Below are 21260 nucleotides of genomic sequence, written 5' to 3'. Positions count from 1 at the left end.
AAATATTACAGTGAAGTCTCTTAACACAAATATTTGATGTGCAGCAGTAATTATACTAACATAAAAGTACGATTTATTTTAGGAAAAGTACCTGCATGTAATTTCCAGAGGAAATTCACAGTTTAAATAATTTTCCACTAGAACAAGAGGACCTCAGTGCCTGACTCTGTCTAATTCATTTCTTATTCCCAGCATGTATTTGATACTTTAATAACAAAAATAAAATATTAAGTAAATGGAAGGAGTAATTAGTTACTTTAGGTGTTTCTGAACTCAGAACTTCTTTCCAAGCATCTTCCATTTCTAAATATGGTTTTCAAAATCTGTAACATTCAGATGTACATTGTCATACCTAATGTTCTTAATTTATGTGGGGAAAAATCTAATTCCCTTTCCATCCTTATCTGTTATGGTTTGATTACATTAATATTTTCACCATGTTTTCCACACATTGTGCACACCTAAAACTCTAGGTTATTTTACCTGAAAGATTTTTTTACCTGAAGAAAATACAGTTCTGTCAATTTGTCCACCATCTAAGTGTATTTGTAAATCTGTTACTTTACTATTAAATTCCAGTGTCAGTTTAACATCATTGTTCTTGATTAGTCTTGGAACTTACATAGTAGCCAGAGCACCCCAATTCTAGTTTTCTTGAATGTATCAACAAGCATGTCACCAATATAATTCAAGTGTGTGTGTGTGTGTGTGTGTGTGTGTGTGTGTGTGTGCACGCGCACTTGTGCCTATCCTGAGGCTTGAACTCAGAGCCTGCACTTTTGGATCTATCTCTGGACTCTTTAACTCAAGACACAACTCTCATGGACTTTTCTGCGTATGGCTTGCTTCAATTCATCATCCTCCGATCTCATCCTCCGGAGTAGCTAGGATTGTGACATGAGCCAATGCCACCCAGCTAAATAGTTTATTTTTTAAATGATTTAAAAATTTTCATGATTTAAGAGCAAGAATATTTAATGTAGTTTGACAGTGAGCCATTAATCAGGCTTTTTGTTTGTTTTGTTTTTTTTTAAGAAAGATTTGCTGCTAAGACTCAAATTGTACTTGCTATCCTAGCCACATGCATTCATCTTATTTTCAAGAGAATTTTAGGAATTATTTCAAAAGTCTCATTGAAATGCAGATGACTAACATGAGGTATCACCTCTTCTGTGCAGCATTTTCCCTGAGATTCAGTTGCATATGGCGTCATTGTGAGACCATAAAATTTTGTGCAAGTCCTTATGTGAGTCTTTAACTGCATTATAACCTGATGCCTGTGTCCATTTATCTCCCTAAGTACTTGGAAGTCCTTGGAAAATGAGGCTGTGCTTCTTTTACCTCTACATTCTTGGAACTTTGTGCATATTAGTTGTTCAGTAAATACTCATCAAATTGATGGATAAGAAATGTAGAGTTTCTTATGCTTTACCATAGGATATAGTTTTCTATAAAATTTGCAAGTTTTCTCTAGACATATTGCAGGAAGCAAACCATGAAAAATGACTCATGACAATTCAGAGAATGGAGAGCACAGAGCCTCTCCGTGTGTCTCACTTACATCACCTTAGCAATTTTAGCTTCATGCACATATGGAATATGTTCCTTGGTTTTGTAACCAGCAGATAAACTCATTCTTATAAAAGTAAAACTCTATACACCATTTTGGAAATTTCTCTTCTCTCTCTTTTTTTATGCTTACCATTGGATTTCTATTTAAAGTATCAGAAATAACATCTCATTAACACTATTAAGAAAAAATGGTTTCCAATAATTGGAGTTCATCTTTTAAACCAATATGAAAATAATAAAAGTGCAATAATATCACAATATTCTTGAATATATATTCTAAATTTACATTGCATTTTCTGTTCCTTGCCAGATACTTAGGAATTTATAAGTATTCAGATTCTAAAATATCTTTATATTATGTTTGCCCTTTGGTGACAAATACAGATGCATTTTATTTTCAAAGTCAACTTCCTACAAGAGGCTCATCAATAAATTCCCAGTTTTTGCACATAGGTTGAGTAATTAAATTGTACTACAGTCTAAAAAATTCAATGGAAGGAGAACAGAATGACCTTGAACATTATGCACAATCTTTGTTAATTGAACTCTAAGTTAGCCCTTGAGATTTTGATGCAGTCAACACTGGAAAGGTCAATGGGATCCCAATAAATCCTCTTGTATTTGTTAGTTCATTTGAAAATGCTGAAGTTGAGTGGAAATTGATTCAATTTCTCTGTAATCCAATATGAAAGAAGGAAATGCTACTTTGTTCTTTACAAAAGAATGACATTTTCAAGGAACAAAATACGAGGTCCATTTGTAATAGCAATAAATGAACACACCAGAGATTGACAAAAGTTCCCATTTGTTTTGTTAACATTTCTCTCTTTCTTCCTTTCTCTCTCTTTCTCTCCCTTACCCCTCTCTCATTTTATGAAAGTATTGCAGTATTGGAGCTTGAATATTTGCTCAGCTTGTGGCACATTTGCTGTTCTGCCACTTACGTCATTCTGCCAGCTCTGTTTTTGGCTACTTATTTTGGAGTTAGAGTCTAGATAATTATTCTGCCTTGCCTGGTTTCGTACATCAGCATTCCAGATTTCATACTCTTAAGTGGCTAGGTCTACAAAGCAAACAATGCCTACCTCTATCTTTAACCATTACTTGGATTTGTTGGTTTTTTTCTTTTGGTTATAAGATATCCTAAGAATTTATTCTTTCATTTTATTTTATTTTGATTATTATTTTGCCAATCCTGGGCTTGAGGTCAGGGCCTGAACACTGTCTGTGGGCTTTCTCAAGGCTAGCACTATATCACTTGAGCCACAGCACCACTTCTGGCTTTTTCTATGTATGTGGTACTGAGGAATGGGACCCAGGGTCTTCATGGATGCTAAGAATGTACTCTACCACTAGGCCACACTCCTGGCCAAGAATTTATTCTTTTAAGTAGGATAACTAATAACTTTTAAAAATAAAACTAATAGCGTACTAAATCACATTCCTCCTGTCTAACTTAGCACCTGGTAATGACCTGTTTACTCTCTTTCTAGTATACTAATTTTAAAATTTCATATAAATATGAAATCATATACTACTTGTCCCTCACTGTCCAGCTTATGTCACTGAATCTATTCACATTATCATTATCATGAGCCACATCATTGCTTTTTTATTTTTATTTATTTATTTATTTTTGTCAATCATGAGGCTTGAACTCTGGGCCTGGGCATTGTCCATGAACTCTTCAGCTCAAGCCTACTACCCTGCCCCTAGAGCCACAGCCCCACTTCTCATTTTCTTGAGATTAATTGGAGATAAGAGTCTGGTGTTCTTTTGTGCCTGGGCTTGCTTTGAACTGAGATCTTCAGATCTCAGCCTCCTGAGTAGCTAGGATTACAGGCATGAGCCACCATGGCAGGATTTTATTTTTATTTGCAGGTCCTGAGTCTTGGCTTTAGGGTATGGCCTCTGTCTTTGAACCTCTTTGTGCTCAAGGCTAATGCTCTACCACTTGAGCCACAGCAATACTTCTGGCTTTTTCTGAGTAGTTTACTGGAGAAGAGTCTAGTAGACTATTCTGCCCAAGCTGTCTTCAAGCCACTAGTTTCAGCCTTCAGCCTTCTGAGTAGTTAGGGTTACAGGAGTGAACCACTGACACCGAGCTAGAATTTCCTTCTTGTTAAAGGGCTTATTGCATTCCAGTATGCATAAAGACCAAGTATTTTATCTATTTATCCACTGAGGGACATCTAAAATGTAAGCATTACTTGATTATTATAAATAAAGATTCAATGTTAAGCCACCTTTGAGACACCACTGCCTTATGTTTGGACCCAGAATTCAGATGACTAGATCTTGAACAAAACATTTTAGATTATGTTATTTGTTTGACCTTATTTGCTTCCATTTTTTATTTAAAATAATGAAATGCTTTGTTTGGACAAATTTCTAAAAATAATGGCTTCCAGTTTCATTTTATTCTCATTAACATAGATTAAGATATACATATTTCTTGTATATAAATAAGAGTAAGGACATGGATACAAAATTGCTCTATTTTCCTCCCTCTTTTCTTCATTCATTCTTTTTTACTACTCTTCCCTTCCTATCTTCAAAATTATGTTACAGGATGAGAATAGAATATTTCAAGAAAAGACACAGCTTATCTAAGTCCTTTCCCTTATCCTATCTATCCATCTCAAATGCCCCATCAAACACTTTATTTTATTGTATTCTTTAATTATGTATAATTTGTTGCACAAAGTTATGTACATGTTCATTTGTGAATAAACAGTCTTAAAATTAGGTGGTTAAAAATAAAATGTCCAAAGAAAAATCAAAAGGGAAAGAGACAGGAAAAGATAAAGAAAAAAAGAGAGAATGAAGGCAGGAAGGAGAGAAAAAGAAAGAGAAAGAAAAAAAGAAAGGAGAAGAAAGAGAAAAGAGTACAAAGGTGAAGGAAGGAAAGAAAAGCAAAGAGAGAAAGGAAGGAGGGAAGTGAGGAAGGAAGGAAGGAAGGAAGGAAGGAAGGAAGGAAGGAAGGAAGGAAGGAAGGGAAGGAAGGAAGGGAAGGAAGGACAAGAGGGAGGAAGGGAGGGAGGGAAGAATGAATTATATGACCACTTTAATCCGTATCTCCTGTTTTCAGATCTTTCCAGAAAAGGCTCTATCATATATGATAAGAAATGTAATCCTGCTCATGTTTAGGGAACATGTTTATAGACATGCTGATAAATAATGTAGGATTCAGATGAGAAATGTAAGCATGACATACATCACAGGTTATTGGCTGTAACCACTAGGTCTCAACTTTATTTACTTTTGTTCTGTCCATCAAAACTTCCTTGGCGAATCTGTCTTTTCTAAATCTGTTCCTCTAAAGTCTGTGGTTATCGTTCATTGAATTAAGTTTTATTTTGCTAAGAATCCCTCAGAGCTACAGAAATGAAGTGTCTACTGCATACTAAAACCACATGGATATTGAAAAATAGGCGCACACAAACCATGCCCAAGCACAGACATATGAAACCTCATTTAAAACCATGTTAGTGAAAGTTAAAAGTATTCATTGTGAACCAAACAAGAATTTGGTCAACTATGATCCATTATTGAGTGGAATTTGTACAAAAGAAATTAAGTCACTGCTTATAGACAGAACAGCCTTGACATTGCTACTCAATCTAATAGATCTCAAATTTTTATCACTGGTTTTACTGCACAAGACTTCTATTCTCTGAAGATCTAAGCAAGGGCTGAGAGTTGGCCTAGAGGTAGAGTGCTTGCCTAGACTGTAGGAAGACCCTGGTTTGATGCCTCGATACCACATCCATAGAAAAAAGCCAGAAATGGTGCTGTGGCTCATGTGGTAGAACTCTAGCCTTGAGAAAGACCAAGAACAGTGGCCAGACCCTAAATTCAAGCCCTAGGCCTGGCAAAAAAAAATAAAGATCTAAGCAAAAGCATTTGTGATTTATTTTCTCCAACATTTGTTGGCAAAATATTCATCTACTATATTCAATATAAGGTTATCTGTATGTACTTTAAAAAAACATATACTTTTCAAGTGGCACTATGACTCAAGGGGTAGGGTGGTAGCCTTGAACTGAAGATTTCAGGGGAAATGACCAGGCCCAGAGTTCAAATAATATATATATATATATATATATATATCTTTTATTTTTGCATTAACTGGGAACAGATAGGCACAAATGTCTGGAAAGAACCCCTTTATTTATAACAAGACAGTACAAATCTCAGTAAAGCTATATTGAGTATTTTCATTAAATATGTAAGTAAATATGCATGTGCTTAAACAAATCAATTTTAAACATTTTACAACAAATTACTAATTTGTATTCCAAATGTAAGTCCATTTTAAATCCAGCAGATATTGATTCTTGACAATGGCCGTAGGTGTCCTCTACAGAAATTCAGCAAGAGAAAGGGTTCACGTTAATCAGGCCTGAATCTCATCAATAGCCAACCTTGCTATTACCCAGCATCTGTAGCATGAACATTCACTCTCACCATAGAAGTAAGCACAGATAATACACCGGCTGTGGAAGGAGGAAAGAAGAGGAATCCCGAGAGCATCAGATTCCAAAGTGAATATCAACAGATACAGAAGCTAGTGGAAATCATAGACTTCTCCACTTGTCTCTCCACTCCTTTTATCTTCTTCTTTTTTCTCCCTCCCTCTTTCTTTCTTTCCTTCCTTCTTTCTTTCCTTCCTTCTTTCCTTCCTTCCTTCCTTCCTTCCTTCCTTCCTTCCTTCCTTCCTTCCTTCCTTCCTCTACATATGGACCAAGTAAGATGACTCTTAAATCATCTAGCTCCAAATACAAATATGTCTCATAATCTCAAAGTAAAATGTTAACAAAACATTCATCTTTTCCCTCTCTTGTCCCTTTCTTCCTTATCTGGCTTTGTTCCTTTAGGTCCAGAATTCTTTCTTTTGTTCTTTTGCTATTTTTTTTTTTTGGCCAGTCCTGGGATTTGAACTCAGCATGTGGGCACTGTCCCTGAGCCTCTTTTTGCTCAAGGCTAGTGCTCAACCACTTCCGCCACAGCACCACTTCCAGATTATTCTGTTTATGTAATACTGAGGAACACAAACCAGGGCCTCATGCATAGTAGACAAGCACTCAACTACCAAGCCACATTCCCAGTGTAAGTCCCCAGGATTCTTATTTAAATTTTTAGTTGATATGGAGGAAAAAAACTAACATTTTTGCATTGTGACTAATTTTCTGTATAAGAAAGACAAAGACATAGATAGAGACAGACAATGAGAGAGAGAGAGAGACAGAGAGCATCATGTATGGACCATGTGAGGTGAGGGTGTGGGGTAGAGTAGGGCTATAATCAACCTTTCTGACTTCTATTCAACTGCATCACTCACAAATGATGTGACCACTTTGTACTTCTAATCCCTAATACTCTGCATTCCACATATCCTCATATATAAATAGGAATAAAATTGCCTTATAGGCCTTCTCGGCAGTATGGGAATACATGGCAATAGGTGCAGACATGAATATATATATATATATATATGTATATATGTAGGCAAAAGTATATGTGTGTAAAGTATATGTGTGTAAATGTGTGTATGTAAATATGTGTGTGAATATTTGTGTTCCTTAATTATATGTTCTTTAAACTACAGATATATGTATATATGCTTAAAGGTGCATGAATTCAGTAAGCATTGTTTTATTATTTTATTATTAACAGTTATAATTCAGTAAGTTTCAAGCTCTTGTCATGACCATGAAATTTATAGTTTCCAGTCCCCTGCTTACTCAACCTGTCTTTCGCATGTCCTCTGTCCTCTTTCACGCTTCCTGTCACTCTGCTCCACAAGAGATTGCTTTTTACTCCCAAACTGTATTATCCTTGCCCCGCTTATCTTAGTTCATTCAGAACTGCCTGATCATCCTTCAGCTTTCACCTTGTACCGCACCTTTTCCATTAAGCTCCTGACAAGGAAAATGGAATGCTGTTACATCTGTGTCCCCCACTGGACATTTTGAACAAAGTTCCTCTTCCTTGTTTATCTCTTTCCTCTCTTACACTGTGAGCCTTTCATTGGCAGAGAAAATGTAACAGAAAACTTCTCTCTGCTACATAGAAGGCATTTATAAACTTTCTATTGCCTTAAAAGGAGCCTAAAGTCCAGTCTATAAATTCTGAAATTTTAAAATTGTATTTGACACGAAATGTACTCAATACCTGACATATAATTGTAACCCTTCTTTACATCACCTTTACAATTAAACATTTTAAAACCAATACATTTAAACTACTGTCATGGGAATTGCCTCTATGACTTCTTTTGGCAGCAAATTTATTTGTTTTACTCCATGAAGTAATTTACACCATAAGGTCATAAGGTGTGTGTGTGTGTGTGTGTGTGTGTGTGTGTGTGTGCGTGTGTGTGCGTGTGTGTAGGGAGAGGTGCTCCTTAATTGGATGGAGGAATAATTTCACCCTCTACTGAACATAATCCAAGGTTAAGTGTGATTTCATCAAAAGTTATTTTAAAATTTACTGATTTAAGGACAAAAAATTCAATTTTGGGGGGACCACAGAATTGGAACAAAGGTGTGTGTGTGTGTACGTGTGCATGCACACATAGTAAATGTGACACAGGTAACAGATATACTTGGTAGCCTCCAGCTACATGTGTTTAGTTGAATTGCATCTTCTCTACAGAAAAAACACAGTTTGGGCAGGAAATAAATGCCTATAACACAATTTTGAGAGGCATTGTTTTAGGGGGGAAAGTGTATCTATTTTATTTTTTTATTTTCTCATTTAAAGATACCTGGTTCTATCTGTAATGATGAATGTCAATGTATATATTTTTCATTTCATATTAAATCTAATCATCATTTATCTTAGAATGTATAGTTCAATAAAACCTGCAAATGTTTGGTCATTTGAACTAATTTTGTATATTGACTGACATATACCAACATGAAACTTAAGGTATTTAGGTTAGTCAGTTAATTATTTAATCTTCATTTTCCAAAATGTCCACATAATTATAAATGCCAAGACAATTCTGTAACTTTATTTTATTTAATTTTGTTTCTATGTTATAAGTGAAAAACATGAAAATAGAGAGCAGGAGATGTATTTGAATACTATGAGGGATTTAGAGTTTTGATGACAACATTGATTGTTCTGGTTTTTAGACACAGTCTAGCTACAGCACCAAAGCTGGGCTTAAAGTCATAATCCTCCTGCCTTAACCTCCTCAATGCTGGAATTACTGATACATAGCATCATGCATGGCTTCATCTTATTAGTGCCTTTATTATATATGCCATCAAATCATATGGTTCAATAACATTTTCCCTCACATTGAAAAAAATGTAAATTAATGGCTCTAAGGGTGAAAATAATACCTACAAAAATTTCCGCATGATAGGTATTTCCTTTTAAATTTGTTATTATTTAGTTACTATTTTAATATACATAGCACATTTGGCTAATACACTTCTTTATTCTCTCCCAGCAGGTTTAGAATGTAATACCTCAAGGACTTGGCAACATAGAGGAGTAGTTTAACATCGGTCTCTGAGCTTCCCATGGTATGTTCTTTGTGTTGTGAGTATTTATTTTCTCAAGCTAACTTGTGGGGAAATACAGCATTCTCTTAGAAATTTCATTTCTGAAATTTGTAAAGGAAAAATTCATCAGAGGTATAGAATACATTTATAAAACTATCCAACTTCTTCTCTTCCTTCTAAAGTATCTTATCAAATTGAATTGGTGCTATAGTTTAAGCTTATGTTAGTATCTTCTAATATTAGTTAGATACCTTCCTATATCAGTAAGTTCAACTTTGCTTAAATAATATACATCATCAAGTTATTGATATTTTATTATAATATATCACATGATTTTATAATTATTACATGTAATTATTGTTACATAGTAACAATAAATTTTAATTGTATACTAGCAACATATATCAATTATTGTTTGGAATTATGTATAAAAACAATAGGTCAAAAATCCTGAAATGTGGCCTTATAGTAAAGACATGTTCACATTACTGAAGAACAATAGAAGAGATTAAACCTGAAAAAATGCATTGTTTTGAGTGAAGAATTACTGATATTTGATGGAACATAAATTATCATAATGTATTCTGTAATCCAAAAACCTTATAAGAAATAATTTTCAATGTTTTATTCATAGCAAAATATTTTTTGCCAGTTCTTGAATGCAGTACCTGAGCACTGTCCTTGGTCTTTCTCAAGGCTAGAGCTTTACCATGTGAGCCACAGCACCATTTCAGCTTTTCCTATGTATATGATACCAAGGAATGGAACCCAAGTCTTCATGAATGCTAAGCAAGCACTTTAACACTAGGCCAAACTCCCAGCTTAAATAATAATTTTTTTAGGAGACAGAAATATACACTTCTGCCTTGAACACTAACCAAGGATAAGTGCTATGTGATGTGCTAATTTAAAAGTAAAAATAACATTTTTAATCCAACTTTATTGTCAGGGTGATGTACAGAGGGGTTACAGTTACAAACATAAGGAAGTGAATACATTTCTTGTTGAACATTGTTACCCCCTCCCCCATTTTCCTCCCACTTTCCCTCCCCTCACCCTACACTCAAGTTGTAGCGTTCATTTCCAATATACTGTTCATGAGTGTTGCTGTTATACTGGTTTTACTTTTGTCTTTTGTCTAACAGCAAACAAATAAGAAAAAAAAAACATACTAAGCATTAATTACAAAATCATGGGAACAGGAACAAATTGCTTTCCCTCAAAGCCATCAACTCTGAAGCACAGTTTTTGAACTAGGATAGGGAGGAGGGAAAAACAAGATGAGAGGAAAGGATGGGGAAGGGAAACAAGGACAAAAACATGAGGTGGGTTAAATAACCCACCTTCTATCTGTCAAATATAATGTAACCCTTCTATTAATTTAATAAAAATATTAAAAAATTTCCTAAGTATTACATGGTTCAGGGAATCCCTAAATATTTGAAACAACCAAGTTGCACCTAACGTATTTTATTCTTGATTCTCTCAGACATTTCTTTCTGGAGCTCCTGCCTGAGTATATATAAGCTATTACCAACAAGCAGAGAATAGCAAGGTAATATGTATTTCTGTTTTCGCTTTATTGATGAATCTCCATATATGATGTCCACAGTGGCTTCATTAATTAACCTCCACAAAAAGTCTGAATGATGCTTTATTTCAGTATCCTTGAAAGTATTTGCTCTTGCTTGTATTCTTGATGATGGCCAATCTGATGACAGTGAAGATAAGTTTTCTTTTGTGGCCAGGCCTGATGAACACATGCATTTATTGGCCATTTGTATTTCTTCCAAAAATTGTCAGTACAATTCATTTTCCCATGAAATTGGATGTTGGTTTTTCAGGAGTTTACTTTTGTATGTATAGAAGGGTTACAGTTATATTCGCCAGATAGAAGGTACATTACTTCTTATGTTTTTGTCCCCATTTCCCTCCCCGGAACTCCTCCCCTCATTATTCCCCTCAAATTTCAAATAAACAAAAAAAATCTATATAATATACCAGGTAACAAAGTCAGATACAGTAACAATATGAGATTAACCAAAGGGCAACACAACAGAAGAGAGAAAAACATAATACATTAAGAATAACAGTCACTCATAATTAAGCTCCTGTTTCCCTGTGCTGAAAATCCATTAATTTGCCCTCATCCTTATATAGCCTTATGTATCTATGGTTTGAGCTGTTGTAATCCTCTGCTAGGAGAGTCCTAGGTGTGTACTAATTATTACAAATGAGGTAAAACATTGAGCCTATGTTCTTGGGTCTAGGTTACTTCACTTAATATGATTTTTTCCAAGTCTTTCCATTTAATACAAATGGAAAAATATCATTCTTTCTGATGGTGACATAGAATTCCAATGTATATAAATACCACATCTTCATGATCCAATCATCTACTGAGAGGCATCTGGGTTGGTTCCATATCTCCACTATGCTAAATAGTGCTGCAAGGAACATCATTGTGGTAGTGGCTATAGTCTGTCCTTGTTTCTGAACCAATGGGTAAATGTTCAGTAGTAGAATTGCTGGGTCATAGGGGAGATCTATGTTTAGTCTTGTGAGGAATGCCACACTTGTTTCCATAGTGGTTGAATGAGTTTACACTCCTACCAACAGTGTAACAGCAATCTCTCCTGACCACATCCCTGCCAGCATCTGTTGCTGTTGGATTTCTTGATCATGGCCATTCTAACTGGTGTGAGGTGAAAGCTCAGAGTTGTTTTGATTTGCATTTCTTTTATGACCAGAAATGTCAAGCATTCATGTGTCTATACGCCATTCCTACTTCTTCTTCAGAAAAGTCTCTCTTTCAGTCTTTGGCCCATCTTTTAATAGGATGGTTGTTTCTTTGGAGATTTGTTTTAGAGAGATTCAATTTTTTTAGCTGTAGATTTATTTTAGATATGAAGCCCTTGTCTGTTGTATGACTAGTGAAGATCTTATCCCACTCTGTGGGCTTTCTATTTAACTTGCTAGCTATGTCCTTTGCAATACAGGAGCTCTTCAATTTAATGCAGTCCCGTTTGTCCAACCTATCTTTAATTTGTTGTGATTCTGGATCTTTATTAAGAAAGTTTGACCTTTGCCAAGGAGGCCTAGCATATCTTCTATTCCTCCCTGTAAAGTTTTTAGGATTTCTGCTTTTAACTTGAGGTCTTTGATCCACTTGGAATTAATCCAGGTGTAGGGTGACAAAGAAGGATCCAACTTTAGTTTTCTGCAGGTGATTAACCAGTTCTGCCAGCACCACTTGTTGAAGAGTCTGTCTTTCTTCCATTCTATTTTTTTGGCTCCCTTATCAAAGATTAGTCTGCCATGTCTATGGGTTGATTTCTGGGTCTTCAGTTCTATTCCATTGGTCCTCAGGCCTGTTCTTGTGCCAGTACCAAGCTCTTTTAGTTACTATAGCTCTGTATTAGAGTCTAAAGTTTGGTATTAAAATTCCTCCTGCATTGTTCTTTCTGCTAAGAATTGTTTTTGCGTCTTTGGTCTTTTATTATTCCCTATGAAATTTTGGATTGCCTCTTCTATTTCTTTAAAGAATGACATTGGGATATTAATGGGTATTGCACTGAATTTGTAGATAGCCCTTGGCAGGATTGCCATTTTCACGATGTTAATTCTTCCAATCCAGGAGCATGGGAGGTTTTTCCACTTCCTCAGCTCTGCTTTATTTTCCTTTGTCAGGGTTTTAAACTTATCATCAAAAAGTTCCTTTACATTCTTAGTTAATTCCTACGTACTTTATTTTTTTGAGGCTATTGCAAAAGGAGTTGCTTTTGTGCTTGCTGTTTCACTCCTATCATTGTTGATATGTACAGGAAGGCAGTTGATTTTTGAGGGTTAATTTGCCAAAATTTCAAATTAGCTCAAGCAACTTGGGAGTAGAATCTATAGGATTCTTTAAATACAGAATCATATTATCTTCAAAGAGGGAAAGTTTCACTTCATCTTTTCCTATTTGGATCCCCTTTATGCTTGCTTCTTACTTTATTGCTCTGGCTAGGAATTCTAATGGTATGTTAAAGAGGAGTGGAGAGAGTGGGCATCCTTGTCTTATTTTTGATTTTAATGGAATTGGCTTTTGCTTTTCACCATTAAGTATAATGCTAGCTCTAGGTTTTAATACGCAGCCTTTATTATATTTAGTAATGCTCCATGGATTCCTAGTTTCTCCAGAGCTTTTAGCATAAAGGGGTGTTGGATCTTGTCAAATGCTTTTTCGGCATCTATTGAGACAATCATGTGATTCTTGTCCTTGCTCCTGTGGATGTGTTGAATTATATTAATTGATTTGCGATGTTGAACCACCTTTGCATCCCTGTGATGAATACTGTTTGATCATAGTGTATAATTTTTTGATGAATTGCTGAAGACGGTTGGCCAGTATTTTGTTAAGAAGTTTTGCATCGATGTTCATCAAAGAAATGGGTCTATAGTTCTCTTTTTTGATGAATTTCTGTCTGGTTTTGGGATGAGTGTTATGGTGGCTTCATAGAAAGAGTTTGGCAAAGAGCCTTAGCTTTCTATTTTGTTGGTGAGCTTGAGGAGTTTTGGTGTGAGCTCTGCTTTGAAGGCTTTATAGTATTCAGCTGTGAATCCATCTGGCCCTGGGCTTTTCTTGTATGGGAGGTCTCTTATTTATATTTCTATTTCAGTACTTGAAATAGGTCTGTTTAGTTAGATTAGATCTTCTTGGTTCAGTGTGGGTATGTTAATATTGGCTAGAAATTCATCCATCTCCCTTTTTTTTTTTTTTTTTTTGCCAGTCCTGGGCTTGAGCTCAGGGCCTGAGCACTGTCCTTGGACTTTCTCAAGGCTAGATCTCTACCACTTGAGCCTCAGCATCACTTCCAGCTTTTTTCTATATGTGGTACTGAGGAATCGAACCTGGGTCTTCATGCATGCTAGGCAAGCACTTTAACCACTAGGCCAAACTCCCGGCCCTCATCCATCTCTTCTAGATTCTCAAATTTGTTGGTGTAAAGGTTTGAAAAGTTTTCCCTTATGATGTTCTGGCTCATCCATAATTTTGTTTATTTGGGTGTGCTCCCTTCTGTTTTTGGTCAGATTTGCTATGGGTCTGTCAATTTTGTTAATTTTTTCAAAGAACTAACTCCATATTTTGATGATTCTTTCTATGTTTTATTTTGGACTCCAATTCATTTTAATTCTGCTTTGATTTTAATAATTTGCTTCCTTATACTGGAATTGGGATTGGTTTGTTGTTCTTTTCCTAAGAGCTTAAGGTGCAGCATTAAATTTTTAGTTTGCGATTTTCCCAATTCCTTAATGTAGGCACTCAGAGCTATAATTTTTCCTATGAGTACTGCTTTCTGTGTCCCAAAGGAGCTAGTATTCTGTGTGCTCCTTTTCATTAAATTCCATAAACTGTTGAATTTCTGTTCTGATCTCCTCAATGACCCACTGGTGATTCAATCATGTGTTGTTCAATCTCCATGAGTTACAGGGTTTTCTTTGGTGGAGATTGGTGTTCAGTTCCAATTTGATGCCCTTGTGGTTTGAGAGAATGCAGGGAATAATTTCAATGTTTCTGTATCTGCACAGGTTTGCTTTATGCCCTAAAATGTGGTGTACTTTAGAAAATGTTCCATGTGATGTTGAAGAAAACGTATATTCTGGTGTTGCTGGATGGAGTAATCTACAGATGTCTGTTAGGCCTAGTTGGTCTATAAAATTGTTTAATTCTGAGGTTTTTCTGTTGAATTTTTGCCTGGTTGATCTATCCGTAGGTGACAGTGGTGTTTTAAAGTCACCAACAATCACTGTGTTTGGATATATATGTGGTTTTAGTGTAAGTAAAGTTTGCTTGATGAAGTTGGGTGCTCCGGGATTAAGTGTGGAGATGTGTAGGTTGGTTATATCCTCCTGGATGACAGATCCCTTTATTAGTATGTAATAACCTTCTTTGTCTCTTTTCACTAATTTTAGTTTGCAGTCTATTTTATTTGATATGAGGATGGCAACTCCAGCCTGTTTATGGGGGCCATTAGCTTGATAGATTTTATTCCAGCCTCTCACTCTCAAAATATGTATTTTTGCTGGGGGGGGGGGGGGCGGGAAATGTGTCTCTTGAAGACAACAGAAAAAGTTCTGCCTTACAGGTTTGGTTTGGGTTCACTGTGACTGCATACCCTGGTTGTTTTACTGGCAAGGTGATGGGCTTTATGTGTCTTGTAGGGGGAATTTGGCAGTTTTGGTTTTAAGCCAGATCCGCAGAAAGCCTGGGGTGGAGCTGCAGGATTTGTTTACCAGGAAAACTTCCCTGCCCAGACCGAGCTGGTTCTTCTGGGGAAGGAAAGTTTATATCTGGTCAGCTGACTCTGGGAAAAACCTTTGCTCTATTAAGAGATGGCACTGCTGGTGCCGCTTCTCAGACTCCAGTTGTTCTGGTAGGGTCTTTGCCAGTAATCAAGATGGCGCTGCTGTGGGCTTTGGGGGAGTGGCTACTTTCCCAATGCCATTCTGTGAGCAGGAGTGAAAATGTCTTAGTGGGGTATTCACAACTCCCTGGATTGACTGAGTCCATGGAGTTAGCAGGTCCTCAAAGGTGAAGAGTTGCCCACCTGGGCTCTGGCAGGTCTGAGCTGGGGTGAAACATCCTGTCTGCTCAGGTTCAGGAGAAAGGGAACGTGGATTTCTGCTGCTACTCCTCTGGGCAGCGGTTGGTGCCGGGTGTGGGCTGTAAACTTTCTTCTTGAGTTAGCTGTCTGATTTTTAACTCTCCTACTGAGATCTCTGTGGTGCTAAAGCTTTCTTCAAATCAATCTTTTGGAATAAACTTTGCACTACAGTGCTAAACCTGGTATCTTGACGAGAGTTCAGAAAGACTTACCCTGAACTGCCACCATCTTCTGCCAACCTCAGGAATTTACTTCTGAGAGCTCCTTTTAATTTATAGTTGTTAATCCCTTGTCAGATAGCAATTTTTCCCATCTTGTCTCTTCACTCTAGTGACTGTTTACAAATAATGCCACTTAATTAAAATTGTGATTTAGTTTTAATCCCTGTGTAGTCCATTTATTTCTACATACTTTAGTAATGCCATCTTATAAGTTATAAAGAAATATAGAGAACTGGTGAAGCATTATCAGTTCCTGGCTATAATTTAAAAATAGCCATATTTTAAGAGTAAAATCAGGAATGTGAGGGGCCAGGAGATTGGCCTAGTGGTAGAGTGCTTGCCTAGCACGCACAAAGACTTGGGTTCAAGAAAAGACTGGAAATGGTGCTGTGGCTCAAGTGGTTGAGCTCTGTCCTTGAGAAAGCCCAAAGACAGTGCTCAGGCCCTGAGTTCAAGCCCCAGGGCTGGCAAAAAAAAATCAAGAATGTGGCCAGAATTATCTATAAAAGCAGGAAAAGAATTGTTCATTTTATATGATATAATAATACAATATATTTTAAGTATCATTCATGTCTGGAATCTTTATTAATTTACATTAGTTGCACAGCAGGAAAATTATTTATTTTAAATCCAAAATTCTCACCTTAAATACCTATTTATTGTTAAACTTCCTTTGGGTTACTAGATTAAAAGTCATTCTTGCTAATTAATATGTAGTATATGAAAGCAAAAAAGTTTTTTTAACATTAGGAACATCTATTAGGATAAAAGAAGTAACTTATTTTTAAATTATTAAATGATCATTGATCTCAACAAACTATTCACCATGTTTTTCCTTAGAAAACAATCATCCCTGATATAATTTTATTCAATTGACACTTATTGTTATTTGAAAATAAATGGATTCAATTTATGAAGCAAGGCCTACCCACCTATGGGATTGGTGTTTTCTTTAAACCCTGCATCAATTTATTCACATTTCCTGCAATTCCTTTTTGTCAGAGTGCTCTCATAATGTACACTTGATTTTAATATGAACAAAATATATAGTATACTCTCACTTACCAATAAATCAAGCTTTCTAGCTATTGCTTTCCAATTACACTGCCAATTTCTATGGGAGTTCATTTTATTAGGTAATTTGAAAGCACTTTTATTAGGCTATTTACAAATCTTCTTGGATGTGAAAAGATTATAAGCAATGAACTAAGATAGACCTAGCAAAAGAAGGATTGACTCTACCTTGAAATTACAATAGAATAAGCATAGGAGGCACACAAATAAAATCAGTTAGGCCAGTCCCATGTTTCAGTTTCTTTTAATCGCAGCTAAATATGCTCTGAAAACAATCTACTTCCCTACCACTAGAATGTTTTGCTACCCATTTTCTCCCCATTGGATCTCTCATTTCTACAGTAAGATTTATTTCATTTATTTTTATTGTTTCATTTAAGTGATCATTCAAATGTGCTTCTTTTTATTATTATGAGGCCTTTCTCTTTTGAATTAAGCTGGCCTGTATACTGTTAATAAATAAAAATAATAATAAATAAAAAGCACTTAACGTATTTGTGGTACTGAATTTCTAAACAAAATACCATGGACCCTTTTATTTCAGTCAGAGAAAATATGTTTAAGAGCTAAGGGCTTCAGAGTCTCAGTGTCTGTGTGAGCATTCTTTATGCAATAGCAAGTGGTCCTTGACCAGAGGAGATGGAGATTTATGAAGGTAGACTATATATGAGAAAGAATTTAATGATTACATTGAAATAAACTTCACTAGTTACATCAATTAGATATAAAGGGAGCTGTTTCCTCATCAAGAAAGAAAAGATGGAAGAAGAATGTAAGCTGGTATGAATGCTAACAACTCATTAATTATACCACTTACTTTGAGGATTCACTTTGAATATTTCAGTAACACAATAACTGGGTCTCCATGAATTGCCTGAAAAATTGCCTAGGCACTGATGCCTTGAGAAAATGTCTCACAGCATGGTGAATGCTTTGATTTTCATATATCGAAGTCATATTCTGATTCACTATGGTTAAAGAACTTGTGCAAACATTTCAGCCACTTCAGTTGTTACTAATCTTGGTATCCCACCTGAATACACATGTTCTTTTCTAAGGGTTAAAATTATTGTCCTCTAAGGGAAATACTCTAACATATTCTTTTTTAAACAATTGTAATTGAACTGTATAGACATGCCTTCAAATTTAGAAAAAGTAATTGTTATCCTTCTGACATATGCTAAATCTCTCTCATCAGTGTGAATCCTAGAAATCTGGCTACTCCTGTGCCAGTACTATTCCATTGTTGAGTACTGCTCTAAAACTATTGGAATATCTGGACTTTTTGTTTCAGGAATTCTTCAAAATTCAATTGTCCAGTAACTCCTTTTAAGAAGTTGAGGGCCAAAAATATGGCAGTGTGGTAGAGTGTTTGCCTAACATGCACAAAGACCTGGGATTGATTCCTTGGTACCACATAAGCAGAAAAAAAAAAAAACAGAAGTGGTGCTGTGGTTCAAGTGGTAGGGTGCTAGCCGTGAAAAAGCTCAAAGACTGTGTCCAGGCCCTGGATTCAAGCCCAGGGACTGGTGAAAGAAAGAAAGGAAGGAAGATAGAAGGAAAGGAAAAGAAAGGAAAGGAAAAGAGAAAGGGAAAGGAAAAGGAAAAGAAAAGGAAAGGAAAAAGGAAATAGGTGTAGCATGGTTAATAGCCCTGTTTATAAAAGCAAATGACTAATAGAATCAATGTTAATGTGTTGGGCTTAGAATTATATGAATTGACACTTAATATTGCAAACTCTAGCTAAACCAATATGAGCAGCTAGGATTAGTTTTTCTTTTATGAGACCTTTGTCTTTTTGATTCTAAAATATCATGAGAACATTTTTTTCAATATAAATTGTAAAAGAGACTCTTGTATAAAGAGAAGTAAATCTGGGGGGCCGGGAGTTTGGCCTAGTGGTTAAAGTGCTTGCCTCGCATGCATGAAGACCCAGGTTCGATTCCTCAGTACCACATGCATAGAAAAAAGCTGGAAGTGGTGCTGAGGCTCAAGTGGTAGAGCTCTAGCCTTGAGAAAGTCCAAGGACAGTGCTCAGGCCCTGAGCTCAAGCCCAGGACTGGCAAAAAAAAAAAGAGAGAAGTAAATCTAGGTGATGATGGTTCACTCCGGTAATCCTAGACACTCATGAGTTGTGGTTCTGAGAGTCTTGGTTCGGAGACAGCCCTGAAACCTTGAATCTCTTCTCTGATTAGCCAGGACTTTTTTAAAGTGATTTCAGTGGTTATACAATTCCCAAAACAAACAGGTAAACTAAAAGGGTGAAAAGGAAAAGCAAAATAAGTAGTACATACCATGAATAACAGAAATTTTTAAGCTATTTAGCATTATACCAATAACACTTGACTGTCCTAATTTTCCTTCCTACTGATTTCTTTCCTTACCTACATTTATTTGAAAACACTAGCTACTAAAGACATGAATGCCACCAGTATGGAATGGTACACTCCTCAACCTCCAATTCCCTTTGTTTCAGATCATTGTTGAGCTCAATTGTGAGTTTTGAACCCTAAGAAGGACCTCAAGCATTTCCTCCAAAATCTCTTCCTCTGACCAGGAAGTTTTATGAAGAAGGCTTATTTTCATTCCACTGCTCTGGAATAGCAGAGATGCAAGTTCTTTATTTCCTTAAGGCATTGCCATTTTTACACATTCAACCCCTGATTCTCCTGGGAGTCATGCTCAGAAATCCTCTCAGGAAATCAAGTCTGAGGAAAGAGTTCCAATTAGTGTACAGATATTACAGGAATCTACAAAAGTCATCTGTCTCTTTCATTTTATTACACAGAAAATTTCTCTTTGTTATTCAAACAACTAACACTCTTTCTTTGCTAAATGCGCTTCAGAAAGGAAGATGTTTGAAAATATACTGAGTTACCTAGAACAGGTTAACACATTATTGAAACCATTGTTTAATTTTTTTCCTGTCACCACAATCATCCAATGTGTATATAGCAGTCTTTATGTCTTATATGAACAAGTTAGATTTCCCAGAATTTCTTTGAAATCTAGCAGAGGCAAACAGACCATTTATCATTTCTGTTTCCTTCCATCCTCCCTTCCAAACCACTATTCAGCCCACGATCACCATTTGCCCCGACTTTACATGGACATCGTTTGATTTGGGTGGCAAGTTATTGGCTGATATCATGGGAACTTACAGAAGTCAGCTTTCTTCTTCACATTATTACCCAGAAAACTTATCATCTCATCTAGAGCATTGTTCTAGAAATTCAGACATTTTATATATCATTCCCTTCTTTTTGAAAAACCAAATCTTAAATTACAAATGGTTAACCAGTACACAGAAACAGAAATGTGTGTCAAGCAATTTGGTTGGTACCTGTAATCCTAGAATTTGGGAGGCAGAAGTAGGAGCATTATGAGTTCTAGGTGAGGCTGAGGTACTACTTAGCAGACTCTGTCTTCTATGAATAAAAGTGGTAATGTGACAATAAACTTATCTAGTATGCATAGGTGAGGAGGAAGACCAGGGGGAGAAGAAGGGGGAGAGAAAAAATATATAAAAATTATATATTAGGCCAGGCTCTAGTGGCTCACACCTGTAATCTTAATTACTCAGAAAGCTGAGACCTAAGGATCATGAGCCATTCCAAGTAGGAAAGTCCATGAGACTCTTACTTACAATGAACTGTCCAAAAAGCTGAAAGTAGAGCTGTGAATCAAGTGGTACAGAGCTAGCTCTGAGAAAAAAAAAAAAGGCAACAAGACAGTGCCCGAGTCTTGAATTCTAGCCCCAGGTTTGGCACACACACACACACACACACACACACACACACACACACACACACACGTACATGCACACTGTTATAAATTAATTGAGCAAGAAAAATAATATTCAGCATAATTGTAGACAAAGTTTCAAGAACTTAAAATTCTGCAATTTTTTTCTGTCAAGCAATTCTAAGCTGAAAATGAGTAAATATCTCTTCTTAGTCTAGATAAGAGGTATAATATTGGAGAATATTTCAGAGATTTTTTTTCCCCCACAATGAAGCTTCCAACAGGCCCAGACCCTTAAGAAAAAGACATATCTATGCTTGGCTGCCTACCTTTTTCTGCATGTCCATGTTCTCAATTTTACTTTGTTTTGTGTGTTTGTGTGATTTACATAGATTTGTGTATTTTCTAGAAAGCTGAAGGACAGTGTGTGTGTGTGTGTGTGTCCATGTTCAAATACTAAGTAATGATGTGGCATAGTG

At 36.0% G+C, this 21260-nt stretch overlaps 1 protein-coding gene across 3 annotated transcripts in view; it reads left to right on the top strand.

Annotated features, from left to right (window-relative positions):
- Positions 1 to 21260, top strand: part of Fut9 (fucosyltransferase 9) — a 157430-nt gene that overhangs the window by 73062 nt on the left and 63108 nt on the right. For 2 of the 3 annotated variants that reach the window (XM_090337705.1, XM_090337703.1), the window contains exon 2: positions 9044 to 9116. The gene's annotated coding sequence lies outside the window, so the exon portion shown is untranslated. Of the gene's footprint in view, positions 1 to 9040; positions 9117 to 21260 lie in introns of all 3 variants that reach the window. The other variant, XM_090337704.1, reaches the window with a different exon arrangement.

Source organism: Megascapheus bottae, chromosome 8 (assembly GCF_031878675.1).
Source record: "Megascapheus bottae isolate mThoBot1 chromosome 8, mThoBot2.hap1, whole genome shotgun sequence".
In the NCBI taxonomy this organism is placed as follows: Eukaryota; Metazoa; Chordata; class Mammalia; order Rodentia; family Geomyidae; genus Megascapheus; species Megascapheus bottae.
This window is presented reverse-complemented; position numbering and strand designations above follow the sequence as displayed.